Source organism: Schistocerca gregaria, chromosome 4, assembly GCF_023897955.1.
Source record: "Schistocerca gregaria isolate iqSchGreg1 chromosome 4, iqSchGreg1.2, whole genome shotgun sequence".
In the NCBI taxonomy this organism is placed as follows: domain Eukaryota; kingdom Metazoa; phylum Arthropoda; class Insecta; order Orthoptera; family Acrididae; genus Schistocerca; species Schistocerca gregaria.
In genome coordinates this window covers 785,965,594-785,979,900 of record NC_064923.1, presented here as the reverse complement: position 1 = coordinate 785,979,900, position 14,307 = coordinate 785,965,594, and the positions used below count along the sequence as shown (strand labels likewise).

The following is a 14,307-nucleotide window of genomic DNA, read 5'->3' as shown; positions in this document are numbered from 1 at the left end:
GCTCAGGTATTTTTCCAGAATAATTAAAGCATGCACAAGTGATGCCCTTACTACAGAAAGGTAAAGCAGCAATCATTGAAAACTACTTGCCAGTTTCACTGCTGCCTTCATTCCCAAAAATAATTGGAGCAATCATGAGAAGGAGACCGATACGTTACTTGAATAAAAACAACCTCTTTAACAAAGCACAACATAGTTTCAGAAGTGGAAAAGTAGAATAAAGGCATTTCAGAGTTAACAAAAGTGGTATTCAAAGGTCTTGATAGGGATGATTGTGTTGCATGCATTTTCTTATACTTGTCCAAGACTTTTGACACCATTGACCATAAAATACTACTGAGCAAGCTAGAAGTGCTAAGTATAAGAGGAACAGTGAGTGAGTGGTTTCAATTTTACTTGAAGAACAGGGTGCAAAATATGGAGATTGTTCACATGTAAATTTTTTAATAAAATAAATGGGAACATCCTGTTCTTAATGTATATCAATGACATTCCAGACAGTGTAAGACATAGAGAAAAAGTTCTCTTTAGCAATGAAAGCACCATCATATTACAGGTTAAACATCAAAGCTAATATAAAGGAAAAAAAAAAATAGATCCCTCGAGAATGTTAGCAACTTAAAAATGTGTACACTCTGAGGAAAAAAAGAAGGAAAAGAAAGCCACATCATGAATGAATTGTGCAAACTGGTCACAAATTCACATTCATGGAGTTATCAACAGAAAATTCAAAACTGTAAACCTTTGTGGTTGATGGATGATTTTATGCCTTCGATCCCCAGAAAAGAGTTCATAGTCAAGAACTGAATGTATGGAGGCATAGTGTGTCACCAAAAGATGTTGGCTGTTACAAACTAATGCTAACACTGTCAGAGCAGAGCATGTTGATGACATTCTTTTGGCCAGTATCTCTGTATATTCACTCCACGTTAGATGTTCATGCACAAAAACTTTGTTTTTGCTACACAATCTCTAAATTTATCATCTATGCTCAAGGTGACAAAGAGTTGCTTCCTCTCTTTATGCAGAAGTGTATACTGTGCATTCTCCCTATGCTCAATGTTGATTTATTATGCTCCTAAAAAAAATGCACTGTGAAGGAATTATTCACACGAGACCTAGATTGACAAATTGAGTGAGTCAATAATGTGTTGATCCACCTCTGGCCCTTATGCATACAGTGATTTGGCTTGGTAGCGATTGACAGAGTTGTTGGAAGTCCTGCTATGGGATATCGTACAAAATTTTGTCCAATTGGTGCTTTAGATCATCAAAAGCCAAAGCTGGTTGGAAGGCCCTGTCCATAATGCTCCAAATATTTTCAGCTGACCAATTTAAGCTTTGGCAAGCACGAAGACAAGCAGTAGAAACTCTCATTGTGTGTGAGCAGAAATTATCTTGCTGAAAGGTAAGCCCAGGTTGGCATGCCACGAACAGCAATAAAACGGCGTAGAATATTGTCAACATACTGCCTTGGATGACAACCAAAGGGATCCTGATATGAAAAGAAATTGCACACCAGACCATCACTCCTGATATTTGGGCCACACCGTGAGCGACAGTCTGGTTGGCATCCCACTACTGTCCATGGTGTCTCCAGACACATCTTCCTTGCTCATCGGTGCTCAGATTGAAGTGGGTACCATCACTGAAGACAATTCTACTTCCATCAATGAGATTCCAAACCAAATGTACCTGACACCACTGAAAGGGGCTTACTGGTGTACAGAAGTCAATGACCGATTCCAATTTTCGTAGTTTTGCATGTGGGTACTGATGTTTTGACATTGTAAGCTGTGGTCAAGGGAAAAGTCTGATTCCAATTTCCGTAGTTTTTGCTGTAGGCGTTGGTTTTGGTATCGTCAGCCCAGTTTCCCGCAGCTGCACCATTAGCTTGATTGTATTTTAGGAGGGAGATGTTATTGTCTTATTTATACGTATTTTCGTGTTTGTTGCCATGTATATGTAGTGACATCATAGGTGCCATATTGGAGACGCTTAGACTAGCCATTTCCACCATACTTATGACGTCATGGGTCAAATCAAAGGGTGGAATCGGACACTTCCATAATCCCCTCCTGATTTGGGTCTCCTGTGGTTTTCGTGGGTCGCTAAGACAAATGCTGGGACGGTTCCTCAATCATGGTCATGGCCATCCCATTGCCCCGTCCTCCTAGGCTTCATATCCTACCCTTTAATGCATGTTATCAACGCTGTATGTTATGTTTTGGGCCATTGATTGCATTTTATCTCCTTGACATATCCTATATCACTGTGAGATGACCTCTCTGATGAATAAATAAATAAGCAGCATTCAATGTTATAATGGCAGACTCCGACCCCTATGACTCTGAATATTTTCAGTATCCTTTTTAAGCTGCCATTTATGGGATAATTATAGACACATTTCAGTAATCAGTTGAGAAACAGCAGAACAAAAGATAGCAATCATTATACATACAGATTTTTTCATCAAAACATAAGATGCTTGCAAAATAAGAGAGACAGAGATATTAGACCACAACAAAAACTGAAAAATCTAGAAGTGTTTCTACATATGTACTATACAAAGAAAACATTACCTGAAAGTCAGAGAACACGAACACAGGCGAGTAGTTTTATTGTGCAAAATGGCAACCAGAGCGAAGGTTCATTAAGTATCGTCACGCAGAATAGTGAATTCAGCAGTGAAAAAGCAAGTGTGTACAAAGTGTAATGATGAAATTATGAAGCTGAAACAACGTATTTCAGGTCTGTAACTCATTATTGGTAAATTCAAATGGGGAGTCTCAAAACTTCAGAAAGAAATAATTGAGTCACTATCGATGTAAAACTTGGCAAATCTTCCACTAGTTAATTCAATCACCTCAGAAAAGTGGACAGAAGTGTCATAAACAGCAGATATTAAGAAAAAACCACAGAAGGCTGTGTAATATATGAAAATTTAGTGCATGACAATCGTCATCAAATACTTTCTAATAAGGACTGTGCAAAAATATGAAGTGTGGAACTGCAAGGGAAGATCGAAGACGGTGCCAACAAGACGAGACAATAAGATATTTTGCCGCTGAAAAATAACCACGGTAACATGATTGTGAACAATAATCATTTAGCGGCTATTAGAAATTCTCCCCAGGCATCCTTGTCTCTCGTTGACAAAAATAACAACGTAGAAAATGTGATTCAAAACAGCGCAGGTACCTGTAGTGTTTACAGACTAAACAACAGTGATCTTCCCGCAATAGGTACGAGTAAAAGTTGACCTTTAGGCTGACAGTCAAGGGCTAGAAATAGCCAGCCTCTTAACTGCGATGTAGACAGGAGCTCAACCGCATGATAAAACTAGATGCAAATTTGACGGCAGCAAATGCATTAAGTCACGAAAAAATCTCAGGACTAAAAACAGTAGTGATTTTTCTTTCTTCCTTAAAGGGACAAATGACTTTGCAAGGAACGCCGAGAAAGATTTTGTGCTTCCCCTTAAATGGAGGGGGCATGCAGAAATACGAATGTGATAATTTTTTTCCGTACCCAATTGCCATGACCTACATAATTGGTCCTGTGTGAATATGGAAGCAGAAAAAAACAAATAAGACTATGCACATTGTGTGTAGGGACTTTCAAAATGCAAATGCAACATAAGCTGATTAAGCACACTTGGAGACGATTTCATATAGCACAAGGTTTACACATCAACAGACTGGGAAAGGCCTTTATTAGTCGTAAATCTCACATATAGTTCATGTGAAATCAAACGTGTAGAGAGGTATCAAGTAAATATCTATGAAATACAAAAGTGATGCAGCTCTAGAATTTAGCTAGCGAAGTGATGAAACAGTACTGGTAGTGCTTTCTACCGAGACCACGAGTGATGATTATAATGCTTTTTAGCAGAAGTAAACATTCCAGCGGTTCTAACTTAGACAATTGCAGTGTGTGAAATTTGGATATGCCATGTGCAAACGAGTGCTCGTGCGAGAAAGAAAACAATGATAAAATACTTACACTGCTGCAAGTGAGTGGCTGCTGTACAAGAAATAAATTTTTAGAATCTGAACATTTTTGTAGCATTAAGGATGTACCTGTGATGTGTGTATCAGAACACTGGCTAACAGAAAATGAAATTGACAGTTTCCTTCCTCATGGATGTGTTGTGACTGACATAATGTGAAGGAAATATAAAAATTTTTGGTACTGGACTTTACTTGAAGCATGGTCTAAAATTTACAAAATTGTGGCATACTGTTCAGAAGTAAATAAGTAAATGCCGCGTTCACTTGTATAAGTCTAATTGTTCAGAATATAATAATCGTTAGCCTGTATAGGTCCCCAAATGGAGATATAAATGTATTTTTTGAAAAGTTTCAGTTTGTAATTAAGAGGTTTTTTAAATTTAAAACAATGTTGTTTGTAACCTGTAAAGATTTTAATACTGAAATGGGAGATTTAAATCAAAAAGACTCCGGAACTTTTTTTTTAACTTTTAAGATATCTAAACATACATTGCACAAACAAATGTCCTACTTGTAATGATACATGTCTAGACAATATTAAGGCCAATTTACACTGGGCATCATGTCATGTCAAGAATAAATGGATGAAATTTTATTGTCTTTGAGCTATTACAGCAATTGACAAAGTCAAGTTACATATATACAAGTTATACATCATATATACATTGGTTGAAGATCAATATGTCACAGTTGGTTTCCCATAAAATACAATATTTAAAATGAAATAATATGAACCCCCCCCCCCCCCCCCCCCCCCATGAACCATGGACCTTACCGTTGGTTGGGTCGTTTGCATGCCTCAATGATACAGATAGCCGTACCGTAGGTGCAACCACAATGGAGGGGTATCTCTTGAGAGGCCAGACAAACGTGTGATTCCTGAAGAGGGGCAGCAGCCTTTTCAGTAGTTGCAGGGGCAACAGTCTGGATGATTGACTGATCTGGCCTTGTAACACTAACCAAAAGGGCATTGCTGTTCTGGTACTGCGAACGGCTGAAAGGAAGGGGAAACTACAGCCGTAATTTTTCCCGAGGGCATGCAGCTTTTACTGAATGGCTAATGATGATGGCATCCTCTTGGGTAAAATATTCCAGAGGTAAAATAGTCCCCCATTCGGATCTCTGGGCGGGGACTAATCAAGAGGACGTTGTTATCAGGAGAAAGAATACTGGCGTTCTACGGATTGGAGAATGGAATGTCAGATCCCTTAATCGGGCAGGTAGGTTAGAAAATCTAACAAGGGAAATGGATAGGTTAAAGTTAGATATAGTGGGAATTAGTGAAGTTCGGTGGCAAGAGGAACAAGACTTTTGGTCAGGTGAATACAGGGTTATAAATACAAAATCAAATAGGGGTAATGCAGGAGTAGGTTTAATAATGAACAAAAAAATAAGAGTAGGGGTAGGCTACTACAAACAGCATAGTGAACACATTATTGTGACTAAGATGGACACTGTAATGACACATTCCGAAGCAGACACATACAATACCTTAAAGGCTGCACCAAAGATTAAATTGAGAGGCATGTAGATTATAGTCTTTGTAATGTCCACGTTGGATTCTCTTTTGTTTCATACTCCAAGAAAGAGCTAACAGACACTTTCGATTGTTGCCTTCTGGAGGACGGACGTAATTTTCTTAGCAATTATGGTTTGTGCGACGAGCAGAGCAAGTCTTATTGTATTGTGAATAAAAAATAGTGAGAAGTATCAAAGTGTTATGAACATTATTTAAAGTGACGTAGCATTGTATTTCCTTGGTTTCCACCATCTTCATGAAGTGAACCGATGCCGACTTAGGAAGATACACACGGTCAACAAAGAGAAGAACGTCGATGGCGGCTAATGACTTAAAATTGTGGCAGAAGGACTAATTCTACGTCTAAGGTGAGAACTCTGATTAAATCAACAGTGATGTAGAATTCAAAAATGTAATAAATCGGAATGGTAAGTTATGTTACAGGCATATTTCACGCAGCACTGATATTGTCCGCATTCAATACGGTCAATACAGTCCGTTAAAAAGCCTTTAAAAAGTTATAAAGTTACAGTTCCATGTCCATAATTTTTCCTCTTTTCAAAAAACCAATAAATTTAATTTTTTTATTTATTTCGCCACACTGGCGACTGTGGACAGGGACAGTGCTGGTGGAACAAAAAGTAAGTACTTGATTGTTGTACTACAAATGTACTTGTACTAATTACTGTTTCTCTGATGTATGACGCACATGGAAAATGACGAATAAGGTGAAACAATATTAACTGTATAAACGGATGGCACAATAACCAGAAGGAACAAGGACAAGGATTTACAAAACTAACGTAATCGTGAGTAACGCAGCTCAGCCGGAATTAAGGTAGGAAAGCGCAAAGGCACGCAGCGGCTGCACCTTGTCTTAGCTCCACTTAAAGCAGAACCTTTTCCGTTCCATATTAAAATCCTGGTAGTGTTTGTGGCAACACACAATTACACTTTGATAATTACTTTTTATGTTCAACAATCGCAGAATTAGAAGACGTAGTGCGCCATCTTGTAAATTTCTGGCGCGCAACAAATAACAATCGCGAGATGTTTTTATTAATTCAACTGCGAGAGAATTTAAAGATTCAGATTAACAGTAAAGTAGAGATAAAAATAATATCTCCACAATGGAATCGGAGAATTTTAATTTGACAAATGTTCATGAACACGTCACCGATTCTATCAATACTGACGTAAATGATGACACAATTAGTTTTTCAGCACAACATAATGTAGAAGTAAATACAATTCAATTGCACTCCACTGGGATTAACAATAACGAAACACTTGCAAATGAAACCATGCACACAGTCGATGAAGCATCGATTACCAGATCAGATGAAAATATTTAGCGTGAAATCAGTGAACCTAGCCCGGTTTCGATTCAATCAGACCGTGGTAGAGAAACAATGGTTACAAATAATGGCATAAATACAAACACACAAGCTTCGTCAGTTACGCTTGAGGCATTATACAGTCTGATGTCAAACGTGAGTGAGCAATTATCTGATTTAAAGATCAGTCACTACACAACGAACAAAAAATTAACGAATCTAGAAATCAGCCACAACACAACAAACACAAAACTGCCGAATCTAGAAATCAGCCACAACACAATGAACACAAAACTGTCGAATCTAGAAATCAGCCACAGCACAACGAACACAAAACTGTCGAATCTAGAAATCAGCCACAACATGACAAACACAAAATTGTCAAACATGGAAATTGGGTTCCAACAGCAGTTTTCAAGTGTAAACACGCAATTTGAAAATATGCACAAACATTTTGATCAACGCTTAAATAAACTCACCAATGAAATCGATCAAAAGATCAAAGACAAAGTCATCAAAACAGTCAATAATGTATACAATGTATTGGCAAATGATTTAGAGAAGAAATTGTCAGATCTTACAAACAAACAGGAACAGGAACTGTCAGAAATCGTAGAAACACACAATCAAACACAAACGGTACAAAAGGAAATACATGAAAACGTACAGGCTATTCAATTAAATTTAACCAGAGTACAGTCTGCATGTGAAGAAATACCTGACCAAGTTGATAAAGTTAACGAAGAAGTCTGTTTTCTGAAACAGGAGACTCGACGTATCAACACGGACATTACGGACATTATCAAAATAAATGAAACTTTAGAAACCGGTAATGTAAATGAATCAATAACTGACCGGGAAGCAAAACTTTTTGAAAAATTAGGTAATGAAATCAAAGTAGCCAAAGACAGAATACGCAAGGCAATTGCTGGTAGACTGAATGTTACAAATGATTTGCCTACGTCAAGCAACAGGCAGCCTGACACTTATTCGCTCGTGCCAGATTACGATGTTAATAACGCAGAATATCACGTGCCCAGTCCGGCGTATGTGCACACACCGGCGCAGGCAAACAATGGCTATTCGCCAAACGCGGTGCTGCAACAGGCAGTAGGCGTGTCGCCTTGCATCTCGACGATTCTAGTCGATGAGAGCCTGTTGAAACATAGACAGTTTCCAGTTTTCTCCACAGAATCCAGAAAAACTCATCCAGTCGTATTCGTAAGAGCATTTAAAAATGTCTTACCAAGAAACTGGACTGAGGCACAGAAGATTAGACATGTAGTAGGCTTCACGCAAGGAGATGCACTTTTGTGGGCAACAGACATGGCTGAACAGTGCATCACCTACGAACAATTTGAACGGGCTTTCTTGGAGAAATATTGGTCAACTGCGGTCCAAGAAAGACTGCGACGTGAGGTATTCAACCCACATCCGTTCAACCTAAAAAACAGCGGGTTGAGAAAGTATTTGAATAAGACGCGCTATTGGAACAATCCAATACCGCATGTAGATGTTCTCAAAATTCTGAAAAACAGACTACCCGCAAACTTCAGCGAAAAATTGGTAACCATACCAGAGAATGACCTTGAATACTTTCTTTCCGTGCTTGACTCAATTGATCTAATATATGAAGAAGAGCCGAGCACAAGTAATCGGAATGAACATTCCGTAACCAATCAAAACAACGGTAACGGGAATCATTTTAATGGCAGTGGACAAAACCAACACAGTTGGCATCCGTATGCGACAAGATAGGAACTATAATTACCAGCGTAATTTTAGATACAGGCGCATCTACGAATATTATTTCTAACAGTTTATTTAAAGAAGTTTCGAAAGCATTACAAGTACCAGTGTTGCCAACGGAATATTGTAAAATCTTGACAGCTGTAGGTAACAAGTCAAAAAGTATTACGTGGCAGTTTTTGTATGATGGCCCTTTCATTATAATAAACAAACCTCACCCAGGATGTTATCTGTTAGGTAACGCACGAACGGGCAAGGTGAAAGGGTTATACCCCCACAAGGGTATCAAGGAATTTTTTCATTAAAGTTTATATGATATTTTAGCAAAATTGAAATTACACAACCTTGGATCACATGGTAAAATTGCTGTCATTAACCTAAGAAACTTGCGAACACGAAAACAAAAGACAGTCAGTTAGTGAAAAACATGCATTACACTAGAAACCATAACTGAAATTTCAGTTAAACATCGAAACTAGTAATCAACTGGGGGCATATGCCAGCTAAAAAACGCATAGTTAACCACACCTAATGAAAAATGTGTTACTGTGAATCTTAACACTATAAAATAAACCACACGGTACTTTTGTGGTCTAACTCAGTTATTTAAGAGAGAGGAACAATGCCAAATTAACGCAAAGGCCAGAGTTTGTTCGCTTGAGACGAGCAACAAGCCACGCGTCGAAGTTGCAATCGAACGCTCAGCTGATGAGCACGCGATAGCTGCATAGCAAGGCAAGGTCATTGGCCACGCTGTAGGCAGCGAGCCGGGGAGAAACCTTCCCCCTTCCCTGTACGATCAGCTGAGTGTATACAAAGCGCGAAGGCGCATGAACGGTCGAGTCCAGACGACATGTGACTCATATTACACGATGGCGGCTATCACGAATAATGTTCACCAACAATGCAGAGTTTTCTCCACGCATGCAGTCCAGTCATGGTACATAAGTGCGCATGTGCCGAATGTTTAAAAGTTGTGAGACCACTCTTACTATGAGACACAGTGACGAGAGCCATTCAAAAACAAGAAAGAAAAGGGCACACAAGTCTTGTAAATAGTAGCTTAGAAAATTTAATTATAAGCTGGTATTACGTAATAAAAGTGAACATACAAGTACATACTGGTCATATTGGTATTGTCATATTATATTCTATTGAGTAAAATCTTAGCTTGTACGGAAGGAGAAAGAAAATAGCACAATAGAAAATAAATAAATAATGCACATACATAACTGGAAGAAAGGCTATGTACACGAGAACAACACACAATTACATATAGCGAAAAAGCAGCAAAGAGGAAAGCAAAGAGATAACGCATACATTTACGTTACACAGTAGCTAGCGATTTTCAGAATGAACAACAAAGTAAACGCGTAAATTTTTGTGCTAAGGAAAATAAAGGACACAAGCTTTAAAATAGGAAAATAATAAACAGATCCATGCAGTGTGAATAATGAACTGAACCGCTCTCAAAACAAATACCTATGATTTATAGTGAGAGAGTCACATTAACATGAGGAAACACCTAAGTACTCAGCAAACAACTTTATAGAATATATAAACTATTCACGAGGTCACATGTACGAAAGCTAAAGTGTAAAGGAAGAAAATATGGAATGGTTGCGCATTAATGGACCGTAAGGCAGTTATGTATGTAAGAAGAAATATTTAGTTGTAAGTATTATTAGTATGAGGGGATGATGCTCAGCTCACCCTGAATTATTTTGGAATATTGAGGGAATGGTGCAGGGTACCGAAAAAGGGCCCCACTAGCAAAGTGTATTTTATAGTGGTAGATGTTTTTTGTGTGTATAAACGTATGTATGAATGTGTGAAAGGCGAAAGAAGCTCTGTACATGTACGGAACCTAAACAACATAGAAGTGTATAAGGAAAATGAAACTCTAACACAACCTTGTATAAACATGTATACCTAATGTCAAGAAACAACTTAATTAAAACCTTAAGACTCTACGAGTTTACGAGAAAATACGAAAAACGTGATACAAAGTGCAACGTTAGCGATGCTTCAATCATGTATGCAGAAGGAAGGTATGAATTAGTTTACACACTTGAAACATGAAATGATAAATCATGACAAAATTATATCTTTCACACATATCACGATTTACAGTCACAAAGAATGAAAAGCATATCGCCGCTAAACGAGATACAGGTAAGTAGTGTGATCGACGACCTGTAAGCAAAGGAATCGTCTATAAAATGAATTATGAACAAAAACGTCATACAGAATTTTATGCTGCACTGAAGCTATGAAAGTCGGATTATTCGTGTACATAGATTTTCATGACGAGCAATGCATTAAAATGTCTGTACTTTTTCTCCCATGATAATATAAGACGCCTATAAGCGCACTATAATTGAAGATGATACATGCACACAAGGGCATGCTGCTACTATGAAACACTGTAGATAGTAATAGCAGTTACACCCTGAACTTCAAGATTTTATGTTTATATGTCTATGTTAATGTAGGAAGTTTTATTAGAGGTAATGATTTACAAGCACACCAGAACGTGCTTAAGCACAAAACACTGTACATATTAGGGTTATGCTGCATATAAATGATTACTTCGTGCATTTTCAGATTTTATACGTAAAAACCGTAGCATACACGTAGTCGTTGCCACTACCCTAAGTAGAAGGTAGAAAATTCCCTTTCCAAGCTGCAGTGGAGCGGCTACAGGTGTGTTCTCTGCATGCTCATGCATGTCGTTGCGTATGAAGAATACGTAACGGAGGTAAACCTTAACTTATACTCGAGTTCGAGAAGGAAAACAAAGGACTTGTTCCTTCTAACAGATTAATGGAAAAAGGTGTGTGAATCAGTAAAATCCAAGATGCAGAAGCCACTATGAGTGGCCAAAAATTTTTCAATTTTAGTCGATAGCTTTTTCCTGTAATTAATGTAACCAATGTATTGTATCTGTTATATGTTATTCCATTGTATGTGATATATTTTGTATTTCATGCCAAGTCCCATGACTTAAAAATTAGTGAATACTTATGTACATTGACCAGAAGTATTGAGGGGAATGAATCTCGGTACAATAGGTAAAAGGGGTTAATGCGAAGAATAAAGTGTAGTGATAAAGAAAGTTTCGATCGCAATACTCCTAGTTAAAGTGGCATGTGTAGAAATTAAAATTGTGCAAACTAGTGCTACGTTTCAAGTGTCAGCGAGCCTAAACAAGTGACATCGAAAATTGAAGCTTGTATCGTCAAACGACCCACGGCGCCACAATAGGAAAGGACAATGCCAAACAAGTTTGACATGGTACGCTTCTTACCAGGAGCTGCATCGCCGGGATCGTCCTCCGCCTCGCACATAGTGTAGTGTGTTCTTCGGGGCACATATTCCAATGTACCTTGTCGTATTCAGTCCAAGTACTGGAAGGAACTACAAAAAGCACACGCCTACTGAGGTTCGGAAGCCTAGACGGTACCCGCATGTCGGTGTATATTCACTGCACTGGCGTGCGCATTCAACCAATGTCGCCCGCTAACGGACGACCAAACAATCAGGCGCGTGTATCACACGCCCATATTCAACACTGGGGCTAGCGAACAAAGCCAGTCGCCCCAGAATAAATACAGAAAGCAATACAAAGACTTAATTTTCACCTCTGATGAGGAAGGAAACATTTGTAAATAACGTTGTATTCATTGTATATTTTATTGTACAAACTTTACCACATGATGTCGTTTTCTAAGTATTAACCAGAACTTTGCATATTAAGATTAAGGTTTGTAAATATTAGCATAAGTATAACAAAAAAATGACACACACTCAGTAATACCAAAGAATTCACAGTGGCATGAAAATGAGACAATATGAATGAAGTTTGTAAATAAAAGACCCCGAAACCTACAAATTGCAAGGTCGACTACTGTATCCTGTCAACCAAATAAAATTTTCTAGTGACAGTATACAGTAGGGGAGCAGCTGTAATGACACATTCCGACGCAGAGACATACAATACCTTAAAGGCTGTGCCAAAGATTAAATTGAGAAGCATGTAGATTATAGTCTTTGTAATGTCCACATTGGATTCTCTTTTGTTTCATACTCCGAGAAGGAGCTAAGAGTCACTTTCGATTGTTGCCTTGTGGAGGACGGACGTAATTTTGGAGGGTGCGGAAAGGCAGCCATGTTGTTAGCAATTATGGTTTGTGCGACGAGCAGAGCAAGTCTTATTGTCTTGTGAATAAAAAATAGTGAGAAGTATCAAAGTGTTACGAAAATTATTTAAAGTGACGTAGCATTGTATTTCCTTGGTTTACACCATCTTCGTGAAGTGAACCGGTGCCAACTTAGGAAGATATGCACGGTCAACAAAGAGAAGAACATCGATGGCGACTAATGACTTAAAATTGTGGCAGAAGGACTAATTCTACATCTAAGGTGAGAACTCTGATTAAATCAACAGTGACGTAGAATTCAAAAATGTAATAAATCGGAATGGTAAATTAAATTACAGGCATATTTCACGCAGCACTGAATTTGTCCGCATTCAATATGGTCAATACAGTCCGTTAAAAAGCCTTTAAAAAGTTATAAAGTTACAGTTCCATGTCCATAATTTTTCCTCTTTTCAAAAAACCAATAAATTTAATTTTTTTTATTTATTTCGCCACAACACGAAGCCCACGTCTACTACAGTAGTACAAGTTTATATGCCAACTAGCTCTGCAGATGATGAAGAAACTGATGAAATGTATGAGGAGATAAAAAGAAATTATTCAGGTAGTGAAGGGAGACGAAAATTTAATAGTCATGGGTGACTGGAATTCGTCAATAGGAAAAGGGAGAGATGGAAACATAGTAGGTGAATATGGATTGGGGCAAAGAAATGAAAGAGGAAGCCGTCTTGTAGAATTTTGCGCAGAGCATAACTTAATCTTAGCTAACACTTGGTTCAAGAATCGTGGAAGAACCCTGGAGACACTAAAAGGTATCAGATAGATTATATAATGGTGAGACAGAGATTTAGGAACCAGGTTTTAAATTGTAAGACATTTCCAGGGGCAGATGTGGACTCTGACCACAATCTATTGGTTATGAAATGTAGATTAAAACGGAAGAAACTGCAAAAAGGTGGGAATTTAAGGAGATGGGAACTGGATAAACTGAAAGAACCAGAGGTTGTACAGAGTTTCAGGGAGAGCATAAGGGAACAATTGACAGGAATAGGGGAAAGAAATGCAGTAGAAGAAGAATGGGTAGCTTTGAGGAATGAAATAGTGAAGGTAGCAGAGGATCAAATAGGTAAAAAGATGAGGGCTAGTAGAAACCCTTGGGTAACAGAAGAAATATTGAATTTAATTGATGAAAGGAGAACATATAAAAATACAGTAAATGAAGGAGGCAAAAAGGAATACAAACATCTCAAAAATGAGATCGACAGGAAGTGCAAAATGGCTAAGCAGGGATGGCTAGAGGACAAATGTAAGGATGTAGAGGCTTATTTCACTAATGGTAAGATAGATTCTGCATAAAGGAAAAGAGGAGAAAGGAGAACCACTTGCATGAATATTTATTTATTTATTTGATTTATTGAGTCTTTTGATCACATGTAGTACAGTGTACAGGATGATATTGGACTTATTACTAAGCTCAAAATGATACATATTTAAATAATCATTTTTCAACATGCTACCAGTTTCAG

At 38.0% G+C, this 14,307-nt stretch overlaps 1 protein-coding gene across 3 annotated transcripts in view; it reads right to left on the bottom strand.

Moving 5' to 3' along the window:
• LOC126267437 (sodium/potassium/calcium exchanger 3-like) overlaps positions 1-14,307 on the bottom strand; it is a 292,258-nt gene that overhangs the window by 128,904 nt on the left and 149,047 nt on the right. Inside the window, exon 1 of one of the 3 annotated variants that reach the window (XM_049972699.1) lies at positions 9,847-9,907. The exons of the other annotated variants lie outside the window; for them this stretch is intronic. The gene's annotated coding sequence lies outside the window, so the exon portion shown is untranslated. Of the gene's footprint in view, positions 1-9,846; positions 9,908-14,307 lie in introns of those variants that run through there. 3 annotated transcript variants of the gene reach the window in all.